Below are 11,147 nucleotides of genomic sequence, written 5' to 3'. Positions count from 1 at the left end.
TTGTTTTAAGTTTTTAAATAATATGAATACTGATTAAGAAATTATTGAGAGATAATAAAAAAAATTAAGTTTTTTTGGTTTAGAAACTACATTGTGATCAGATATTCAATTTATTTTTTTTAAAAGTTATGGATTATAGAATATATATTTGACATCAGATAATTCAATTATTTTTTTTAAAAAGTTATGGATTATAGAATATATATTTGACATATATTGATTTAGTTTGATTAAAAAGATTATTATTTTTTAATTTTTAGAAAAGATTAATTCACTAGTATGCACTTTGATTTTGATTTTTTTGTTAAATGTTGATTATTTTGAATTCAATTTATCTTTGATAATTTATGAAGTTACATGTTTAAGGAATTCTTTCGAAACAATTAAATACTTGAGTTCTGATTTTTATAGTATTATTTATGCAACCTTATTTTGAGTTATTTTAGATAAATGTATACTTTGGTAATAAACATGTGATAATTATTTGGTTTGATTTGTGAGTAATAAATCAATCCAAAGGAAGATTTTTGCTTAACATTTTATTCTTATTAGTATTCGATTACCATACAGATATCATTTAAGGTAAATACTCCATCTAAAGATGAAAATATTAATAGAGCTCATATCTTGAGAGATGTTTAAGTATATTTAAATTTTTTATTATTGGTTATCTTTTAATTTTTAAAATATAAATTAAGAGAAATTGATTGATTGACAGCATTTCTATGATTTTATTTATATTGTTAATGCAATATATGTATATTTTTAATTTGGGTTTTCAGTTTTGATATTGGTAATATAATATATATATTTTGAAATAAATTAATTCATATTATATCTATGTCTGATATTTTGATAGATTTATTGAAACATAATGACGCCAAAGTGACTTCTTTTGTAGACTGATTTATTTAGAATATCAAAATAATCATGTGTTTCTTGTGATCATGTGTTTATTAATGGACCCAAAGGAAAATTAATATTTAGCCGTATTTCAAGCGACACATGTGGTAATAATATGCAACAATTATAAAGTACTTTATGTAAGCATTACATTAGTCCAAAGTTTAGTCTGTGATTTTATTATTACTAAAACAAGAGTATCATTCTAGTAATATTACTGTCAAATGATATTGATGTGATGTTTGACATCTTGAGATGTGAATTAGCCATAATATTAAATTTATTTATTTTTACTTAAAACGTTATTTTTAATTTTATTTACGTTTTTTTCTATATTCAACTAATTATTTATTTATTGCTATCATAATATCAGCTATTATACATTTTCTACTAATGCTTAAGAAAACGAATCTCATGAATGAAAAAAATGCACTTACATAAGGTTTTAGTTGTATGAACATAAAATTTGCACTAAGGAAAGAACAATTTTCACCTATAATGGGGGATAACATTCTTAATTGGTATAAGAGATTTTGAGAGGTGAAATTTGTTCAAATTGTAAGTTTAATGGTCATGAAGCACAACATTTTAGAAGCATTTAGGGGTAAAAATATGAAAATACTACTTAGGTCAATGGTTTTCTTGACGAATTTAAGAATTTTTTTTCAAAAATAATAAGGTTTAATGACATCATTTTTTATTTATTTGATGTCTATAAAGTATAAGGGTCAAGGAAATGTGAGGGATCACATTATGGATATGTTTCATATTGCTTTAAGGTTTAAACGACTTAAGATCGAGTTTTTTTTCCTGAAGAATTACTTGTTCTTATAATTTTAATATCGTTTCCTATTGAGTTTGATCAACTTAAAGAGAGAAATGAACTTTGAAGAAAGGTTGAAGCATAATAAGTTTTAAAGTACTCATTTGAAAAGTGGATATAAAGATAAGGGGAAAAATTAGAATGTAGTTGTTTAGGGTCTAACTCAAAAGAGACAATAACATATTATAAAAGCTTGTTCTTTTTTGTAATAAATTATGACATATGAGAAGAAATTGAATTATAAAATAGTAAGCAACTATTTTGGTTATTCTATATGATTTAGAGGTTACAAGTTTTATGATCTCATAACTAGGAATATTTTTAAGATGAGATCTATAACATTATTTTGAGGATTTGAGTTTGGAGGGAGAAATAAGGCTTGAGTAATTGTTTTGAGGAGGAATTGGATTTAATCAATTCATATATTAGTTTTGATGATATCCATGTGTTCATACATGTCATTAATCAAGAAGTGAATCTAGAATCTTAACAAGATTATTTTGAACAACTCTCAATTTAAGATGAGAAATTGTTTCGGAAGAACAAACACAACGACCCCAAAGAATAAGTATCATTAGAAAGATCCACAAGATGAGAGAAATACTATTTAGATTATTATGTTACATGTCTCTAAGAAATGAGAATGACAGTGGAAAGATGAAAGATGAAAGATGAAAGATGAAAGATGAAAGATGAAAGATGAAAGATGAAAGATGATCTAATCAACTTTTGTCATGTCATAAAAGTTATGACTCTCAATAGTAGATTAATGTCATGCAAGAAGTATAATTCTATACAAGATAATAAAGTTTGAGACTAGTCTTATGGTGCAAAACTGATTGGTTGCAAATGATATTAAAACCAAGATGGAACCAAATGGTGATGTGACAATAATAAGACATATATTGTATATAAAGGATACACTCATAAAGAAGATATTAATTTTTGAGACTTTCTTTGGTTTTATTGAAAGACTCTTTCGAGATAATCATGATACTTGTTCTCATGTTTGATTTTAAGTTACATAAGTTTGGTTTTGAGATATATTTGGTTGATAACTATATATACTATAAGTTCAGTGGGAGTAAGCCAAATAATTCCCTTATGCTAAAAGAAATAAATTTAGTCATGATTAACGTTCCTAAGGATGATTGAAACTAAGAAATGCAAAAATATTCTTATGCTTCAAAATAAATAAAGATTTAAGTATACTCATGTTTATGCATTCAGACATAGCGTATGTTTTATGATATTAAGCAGATATTTAAGCAATTTGGGTATGGATCATTGGATATCAACCAAATTGATTCATACAACACATTCAAGAACAAAAATATTACATGCTCACATATCATAGGTCTAGTAAATAAAAGATCATTAGGTTTATGGACTTCGATCTATTGGAATATGAATGCAAAATTTTGTCACATGAACTACTAATTATGGATTGATAAAAAAAACCACTTCAGTTATTTTGTGACAACTAAGTGTAGCCCTTATTCCATATATAACGAAAACACCTTAAGTCTAAACATATATACACTGTGTTTTTTGTTGTTAAAGAAAATTCAGAGTGGTTATGTATTTAAAGAGCATATTGGTACAAACTTGTAAATGCGTGATAACTAAGGAATTGTCACCCAACGTCTTTCATGAATACACTACTCATGTGAGTGTAATATTAATTAAGGATATTCTATTTTAGTAGGAGTTTATTTATAAACACAATTTCAGTTACTTCAATTTAAGGACATTATGTTAAAGTTTTTTTTTTTGTAGAAATAAAGTTTATTTTGGTTTATCCACTATGGTTTTGGTTAAAATTTGATCTCAATAATGTTTAAAGAGGCCAATTAGAAATAGACACGTGCGGTTTACATTGTATATAATTTTCATGCTAAACTCCATGATTGATCTCTGTCATTTGATTGTGTTTGTACACATGAGCATTGATGAGTCTAGTCATGATAGATATGATAAAGGCCGTTTTGATCCTATATGGATATAGTTGATGGATGAGAATGTTATAGAATACTTATTGTATGATAACAAGTTTTGAGCTCATAAGGTTATACATATATCAGGAAATATATGTTACACAAGTGGGAGATTGTTGGATTAAAATCCATAATTATGGGTATATATTTATTATGTATATTGTTATCATAATATGAATAAATTAAGTAACCAATTATGTTATAAAGTCACAAGGTATTAGAAGTGTCAGGAAATAAAAGTATATATACTATTAAAGTTGTATTTATAGTTCGATGAGGGGTATAATTATAAGTACATACAATAACTGATTCTTAAATCAGCTATGTAAAAGGGTTATGGTCTACAAGAAATAGATTATCTTGTATTTACTCTTATCCCGTCAGAGTTTATACTTAAATAACTATATCTTCTTGGAAGATCACAACAAAGAAAGATTTAAAGATTTCAACCTATCAATTAATCGAGGTAAGCTTTCACAAATCCAGTATTTCTTGTTCTTGATGATTAGGCACAATATGATTCTGGTTTGTTTTTCATAATTATTTTGATTTCATCTGCTTTTATGGCACATTTTTTTTCCTTTTGGCATTTTTTGGTCGTTTGGTCATTTTTTATATCTTTTTCTAAGGGTTGATTTTACATCGTCACAACTAATCAAGATGATGCTTATTTGTTATCTTGTTGATTTTTCATGATTTAGACTCTCGAATTGATATGGATACCTGATTTGCGTTCATAGATAGTTTTTCACGTCGCTCGAGTTTGATTTGTGATTTATTTTTAATCTTTTCCTTTTGTGATCTTAAGTTGTCAGTTTTTTTATTTTAATAACGATAAGAAATAGTCCTAATTATTTGCTAATTACTAGTATGATTGTAAATCTTATTTTAATTTAAAATATTTTTATTTTAATAAATTAAAGACTTCTCTAAAAAAATTAAATATGAGTTTGATGGAGCAAATAACTTTATGCCCTATACATGTGATGCATGCCCATTTCGTCCATATCTAGCATTCTAGTAACAACAATTAGTCTTGATCAACCGTTTTATTTTAATTTAAAATATTTTTATTTTAATAAAATTAAAGACTTCTCTAAAAAAATTAAATATGAGTTTGATGGAGCAAATAACTTTATGCCCTATACATGTGATGCATGCCCATTTCGTCCATATCTAGCATTCTAGTAACAACAATTAAGTCTTGATCAACCGTTACCGGTGAGCCAGGGCACTCACACCTAGATCCCTGTCGAAACTATTGTTATGTCTATGATATGTTTCGTACTTTAAAAGATAGAGTTATTATCGATCATAAATAGATTATTGTTTATAAAAAAAAGTTGAAAACAGCTTTATTTAGAAAAGTAACATGACAAAAAGATGGAAGAAAAAGGAAAAACAAAAATTGGAATTTGGTCCATGATCATTTAATAGGGAGAAAATCGTCTCAGTGACCAAAAATCCCATATAATATACGATTTTAACTAATTTTTTCCGGATTTGCCAAAATGACCAACAAAATCGCAATGCGATCGCTAATTCGCAACGCGATCTCCATTATCGCAAATTCGCGTTCGATAGTTGGAAATCGCGTTGCGATGTCTACAGTGTCGTTGCGATTTCCCAATTCGCAATGCGAATAAGTAATCGCAACGCGAATTGGGAAAATTGCAATGCGATACTGACTATCGCAATGCGATACTTACTATCGCAATGCGATAATACAAAATCGCAACGAATGACTTTCGCAACGCGATTCTGACTTTCGCAACGCGATTAATACATAATCGCAATGCGATTTTCAAAGCGCCATTAGTATCCTGCCAAGTATTTTATTTTAAATTCCAAACACGAATATTATATATTGGAACACTGACCGTCCACAGTATATCCCTAATCGCAACTCATAACCTAAAACCTAAAATCACAACTCAGTCCCATCTCCATCTCTCACTCTCTCACCCATCTCGACGAAATCCGTCCCCATCTCCGGCGAAATCCGTCTATCTCCATCTCTCAGAGCCACCCTCACAATCAGAAATGGAAAATCAACCAATCACCCAACGAGGGTTAGTTTTTTTAATTATTTTCTTTTTGAATTTTTGCATTATTATTAGGTTTTCATATTGAATTGATGATAAGTTTACTGGTAATTTCAATAATAGATTAACCATTTCACTAGATTGCTTATTAAATCAACCGAGAATCGCAACGCGAAATGCAAATCGCAACGCGATTTTAGTTTCGCGTTGCGATTCTCTCATTGCGATAGTCAAATTCGCGTTGCGATAGTCATTTTCGTGTTGCAATTTTCATTTTCAGAAACTATTCTTCTTCTGCAATTGAAACTTGAATGAATTGCATTACTTCAACCAAAAAACAAAGACAAATACGAAATTCACAGTGTTGCAAATTTAAGTTTGAAGAATAACTACTACTCTTTATGATTATTGTTTTTGGTATATCTTCACAGTGTAGTTTGGTATATCTAACTTAGTATGTTATTGTTTTTGTAGAACTTTTATCGGCTCAATTGACCTTAGAAATAAAGTCAGGCTGGCCAAAACAATTGCGTCGAAGCTTCACTGCACAAAGAAAAATGTTTGAGGATACATGCTTCGGCTATGGCTGAAAGTACAACATCCCGGTGGAGATGCGATGTTGACACACCTGTTTCTTCAAACCATGACTAGCGATCTACCAGAGATATACAACGTCGTGATGAAGAGATATGGTTTGATTTTCCACCGGCGTATACGTGTTTTGGGCGGGAGGAGTTTTGCTTAATCACCGGTCTACGCTTCGGACGATGATGTAGGTCGGTACACTAGACACATTACCGCCATCATGGCTATCCCGGGTTTTTCTTGAGCTGGAGAGGCCGAATCTACACGTAGAAAACCTGACAAGATTGTTGAATAAGAAAGATGGTTTTACTCGGATGGATGACGTCGACGTTGTCCGAGTATGCCTTCTAATTCTTTTGCATGCCGGCTTTTTATGCAAAGAGGCCAGACAACCTATTCCAAATGATCTAATAAATTGGTAGAAGACCTAATGCGTGAAACCTGTTTCCGTGGGGCTCGTATTTATGGAAAGCTACATGGAATAAGTTACGTCTACCTTGGATGATCGAAAAAGTTTGCATGGCGATGGTTCCAAATACACTTTGACAGGCTTTATTAGGGCCTTTAAGGTAAGAATTTTTATAATGTTTCCAAAATTATAAGTATTATTTAACAATTACTATGTTTGTTATATATTGTTTGTAGATTTGGATATTGAGGCCTTTCCCGCCATGAAGACATATGCAATAAAAACTTCAAATGATATTCTCAGGGCTATTTCCTGGAAGAGGAACGGACCTTGCAATGGGAAGATTTACTACAGTATACGACAATAAATAATGTAAGTTAACAAATACTACCATATGTTTATAAACAAGTTATTACTAGTACACGTTTAACTTTGTTTGAGCTTTTATATTGTTAGGAGGCCACACTCCTTTACAGAGGCTGACACCCACGGAAGCTGAGCTTGCTACTGATTGGTGGCAAGCTAGTAAGCGTTTTTTTGATGGAACGGTTGATGAGCAGCCTCCACTTCGGGAGCCATCACCTCGCCCAGAGCTATCACCTCACCCAGAGCCATCATCTGATCGACCCGACTATACACCTCCACAACGACAGCCATCACCTATTCTGTCACATCATCGAGCCTCTTCTCCACCATCACCGCAAGTAGGTGACCGGAAAAGCCACGACGTTTATCTCCCTGTTCTCCACCTCCACCTCAACGGGATGAGTTAGGGGAGTTACGTGATGAGGTCAATGCCTTGCGTGAGGAGGTCGGTACTTTACCAAAGACGATGGTGCATGGCGTGTTGAGGTGTCTACATTACGCGGTGAGGTAGCCGCTCTACGTGAGATGGTAGTATCGTTGCAGAATGAGGTTCATACTACGCAACAAGGTAAGTTTAAGATTTTTCATACTCGTAATTCATTCGGTTGCTGCCAATACTGCTAAACTGTTTTTGTTAGTATTTGTTTTGGTTTTGTTTTTGTCTTTGGTTGAAGTAAGCAATCCATTCAAGTTTCAATTTGCAGAAGAAGAATAGTTTACTTTCGCAACACGAAAATGACTATCGCAACGCGAAATGGCTATCGCAATGCGAAATGAAATCGCAACGACAAAATCGCAATGCGAAATGAAATCGCAACGACAAATCGCAACACGAAATGAAAATCGCAATGCAATTTGTGTTTCGCGTTGCGATTTTGTCGTTGCGATTTCATTTCGCATTGCGATTTTGTCGTTGCGATTTCATTTCGCATTGCGATTTTGTCGTTGCGATTTTCATTTCACATTGCGATAGCCATTTCAGCGTTGCGATAGTCATTTTCGCGTTGCAATTTTAAGTTTCGTGTTGCGAAAGAAAACTATTCTTCTTTGGAAGTTTATATATGTTGTCCTTTTAAATGTTTATATAAGTGCTATTCTGGAATGTTATCTGAGCATTTTGTGAACTATGATAGAATAATGACTTGGGTGAATACAATGCTAGTTTGAAACATATGTCTTTTGTTTAATATCATGTCTGTTATTTACTGATTTATGTATTAATTTTTTAGCGGCCCGATAAGGTGGATGCTTTACGTCGGTTTTCCTTGCACGACGGAGTTCACGCATCAGACGGCGTGGACGTGCTATTACGTCTCCGTTCACCCCAATGGTGCAAAGACTCCGCAAGAAGAAGACCGACTCACCTATCATCCCTCAAGAGTCCCCTCCAATCGTTCAAGAGGTCCCTATCCTCCCTCAAGAGTCCCCCTCACCGTTCAAGAGGCCACTGTCATCGTTGAAGAGGTCCCTCCCACCATTCCAGAGTCCGATTCACATGGGGTAATATATCGAAGTATTGAGAAACCCCCACCGGTTCCGGACATGATGGATGAGAGTTGGCTCTCGTATGAGTTACCGGCTAGTACCCTTCCGGTATCTGAAGTGGAGAGGAGACAACTACCGGAAACAATTGTGGATAATACCCTTTGGGCTAAGACCGCAGTTGATTTTTATCTACATGAGCGGAGCCAAGGGTGTACACTGACATAAGCAAACTCAACGATGAAATGTTTTGTTGCTTGATCGGTCTTGGTGGGGTGTGCTATTAGGGGTTGAAGACAGTGGCTATTTCGATGGGGAGGTAAGTCTTATATTTGTCTTATATATTATTTTGATTAATTTTTTAAAATTAATGTAATTCACTATATGTATTTTTTTGTAAAATAGCATATCGATGCGCGGGTGTCACGTCTACTAATAATAAGGAAGCTTAGGAAAAATAAAAAAAACTGATATACAATAATACCGGCGGCTTTTCACGCAGTTCACTTGAAGAATCAACGAGATGAATCATTTTCGTGGGCAATGGACAAGCTAAACTTTATCCTGCATGGTGGGAGGTCGATAAGGTTAGTGTTTATTTTTAAAATTTTTAAGGTGTTCATAAATAAGTGCGCAAAAAATGAATTACTTATGATTGCAGTGTTTATCCCTGTTTTGGAACGTCGTCATTGGCTTCTCGTCCAACTTCAGCTCCCATCCCTGAAGATAATAGTGTATGACAGCAGATAAATTACATATCACTGTCTGATTGAGATATGATCAAGGGATGGAGCTCTCATTTGGCTAAATTCTTGGATGGAATTAATTATTGGACTCATTCTGGACACAAGAAGCCAAAGAAGTTCAATGTCACAGTTGTCAGAGACGAGACGCGCCATAACAATCGCCGGAGCCAGAGGGGATTGTGGTCCTCTCGTATGCTTGGCTTGGCGTTTGACGACGGGAAGCACAGAGTTTCTACCTCCACCGATAGATAGAGCTGCAGTAGGCTTGTGGTTTCGGCATTATATGGCTAGAGTAATATATTCGAGACACTGCCTACCTGCATCCGCCTTATGAAAGTGTCCATTGTTAATTGGTAAGTCAAATGCAAGTTTTGTTAACATATACTCCTTTTGGTTTGAAAATGTTTGGTTAAGTACCTAGAATTCAATAATTTGTGTTTGTAAGTTTTAGATGTGTAGGAAGTCTTGTTTGAGCAAATGTTTGGTTTCTGCAGGTTAATCTTAAGTGAGCTGCGTGAAATGGATGTACGGGGTCACAAAGTTGTTGATTCATTGATTCAATTATTTATGAAGAAATAAGATATTATTATTTTTTGATTGTTTAATGATTTGTAAAAGATGATTTGTAAATGTTGATTTGTTTAATTGATGTGTACATAATTCTTATTGTGCTTGTTTAATGATTGAAATGTAATAGTTGATTGTGATTTTCAATCTGCATTATGTTGAAGGCAAAATAGACTATCGCACACCGAAACTGACTATCGCAATGAAAATCGCAAGCGAAATGAAAATCGCAATGCGATTTTCATTTCGCATTGCGATTTTCTAGTTGCGATAGCCATTTTCGCGTGCGATAGCCATTTTCACGTTGCGATTCCCCGTTGCGATAGTCAAATGAATGTCTAATAAGTGATAACAACTGAACAGATCATAGCAATGTTCAAACTCAAGTTACTAATACATGTCTATCTGAAAATGTTAAAAGTGCACACATAAATACACATAATACAACGTTTGCATTTAAAAATCACCTAAGTTAACAGTCCCAAAAGGTGAAGCCGGTTGTGATTGGGATTTTGAAGATGATTGCGATTTTCAGAATCTCGTGCGAAAGTAGAATCTCGTTGCGATTTTGTATTATCTCGTTGCGATAGTCAGTATCGCATTGCGATTTTCCAAATTCGCATTGCGATTTACTTATTCGCATTGCGAATTAGGAAAATCGCAACGCGATACTTACTTTCGCAACAAGATAATATGAATCGCAATGTGATTTTCAAAGTTCGCAATAGGTTTTAGTTTCGCAACACAATTTTTGTGTATATATCTACGCAGAAGTAACAACTCATAACCTAAATCCCTAAATCGCACTCATTCCATCTCCATCTATCACTCTCTCCGGCGACATCCGTTCCTATATCCGTTCCTACATCTTTCCCCATCCGGCAACAGGTCTTAGTTCGCAGCTCGTTTGTTTAGTAAATTAATTTACAACCATGAAATCATCTAATGTTGATCATGTTTGGATAGATTTGTGTTTTAGAGGGTCATGGGAGAATTTTTGGTGTTTTACAATATATGCCTTTACCCATGAATCTTCAACTAAAACTGTCATTAAAAAGTTAACTTATGAAACCTATGTTACGTGTTTCAAGAAATTGAATTTAGAGCCCCTAAGTGGATTTAGGCTATCTTATCAGAGGAATGGTAAAGTTTATTTGTTAACCGACAATGAAGATGTTGAACGATTCATTGCTTACATTAGTGTTTCAAGTGATGATGTTACAT

The sequence above is a fragment of the Hibiscus syriacus genome, unplaced genomic scaffold (assembly GCF_006381635.1).
Source record: "Hibiscus syriacus cultivar Baekdansim isolate YM2019G1 unplaced genomic scaffold, ASM638163v2 tig00005582_pilon, whole genome shotgun sequence".
Taxonomy (NCBI): Eukaryota; Viridiplantae; Streptophyta; class Magnoliopsida; order Malvales; family Malvaceae; genus Hibiscus; species Hibiscus syriacus.
This window is presented reverse-complemented; position numbering follows the sequence as displayed.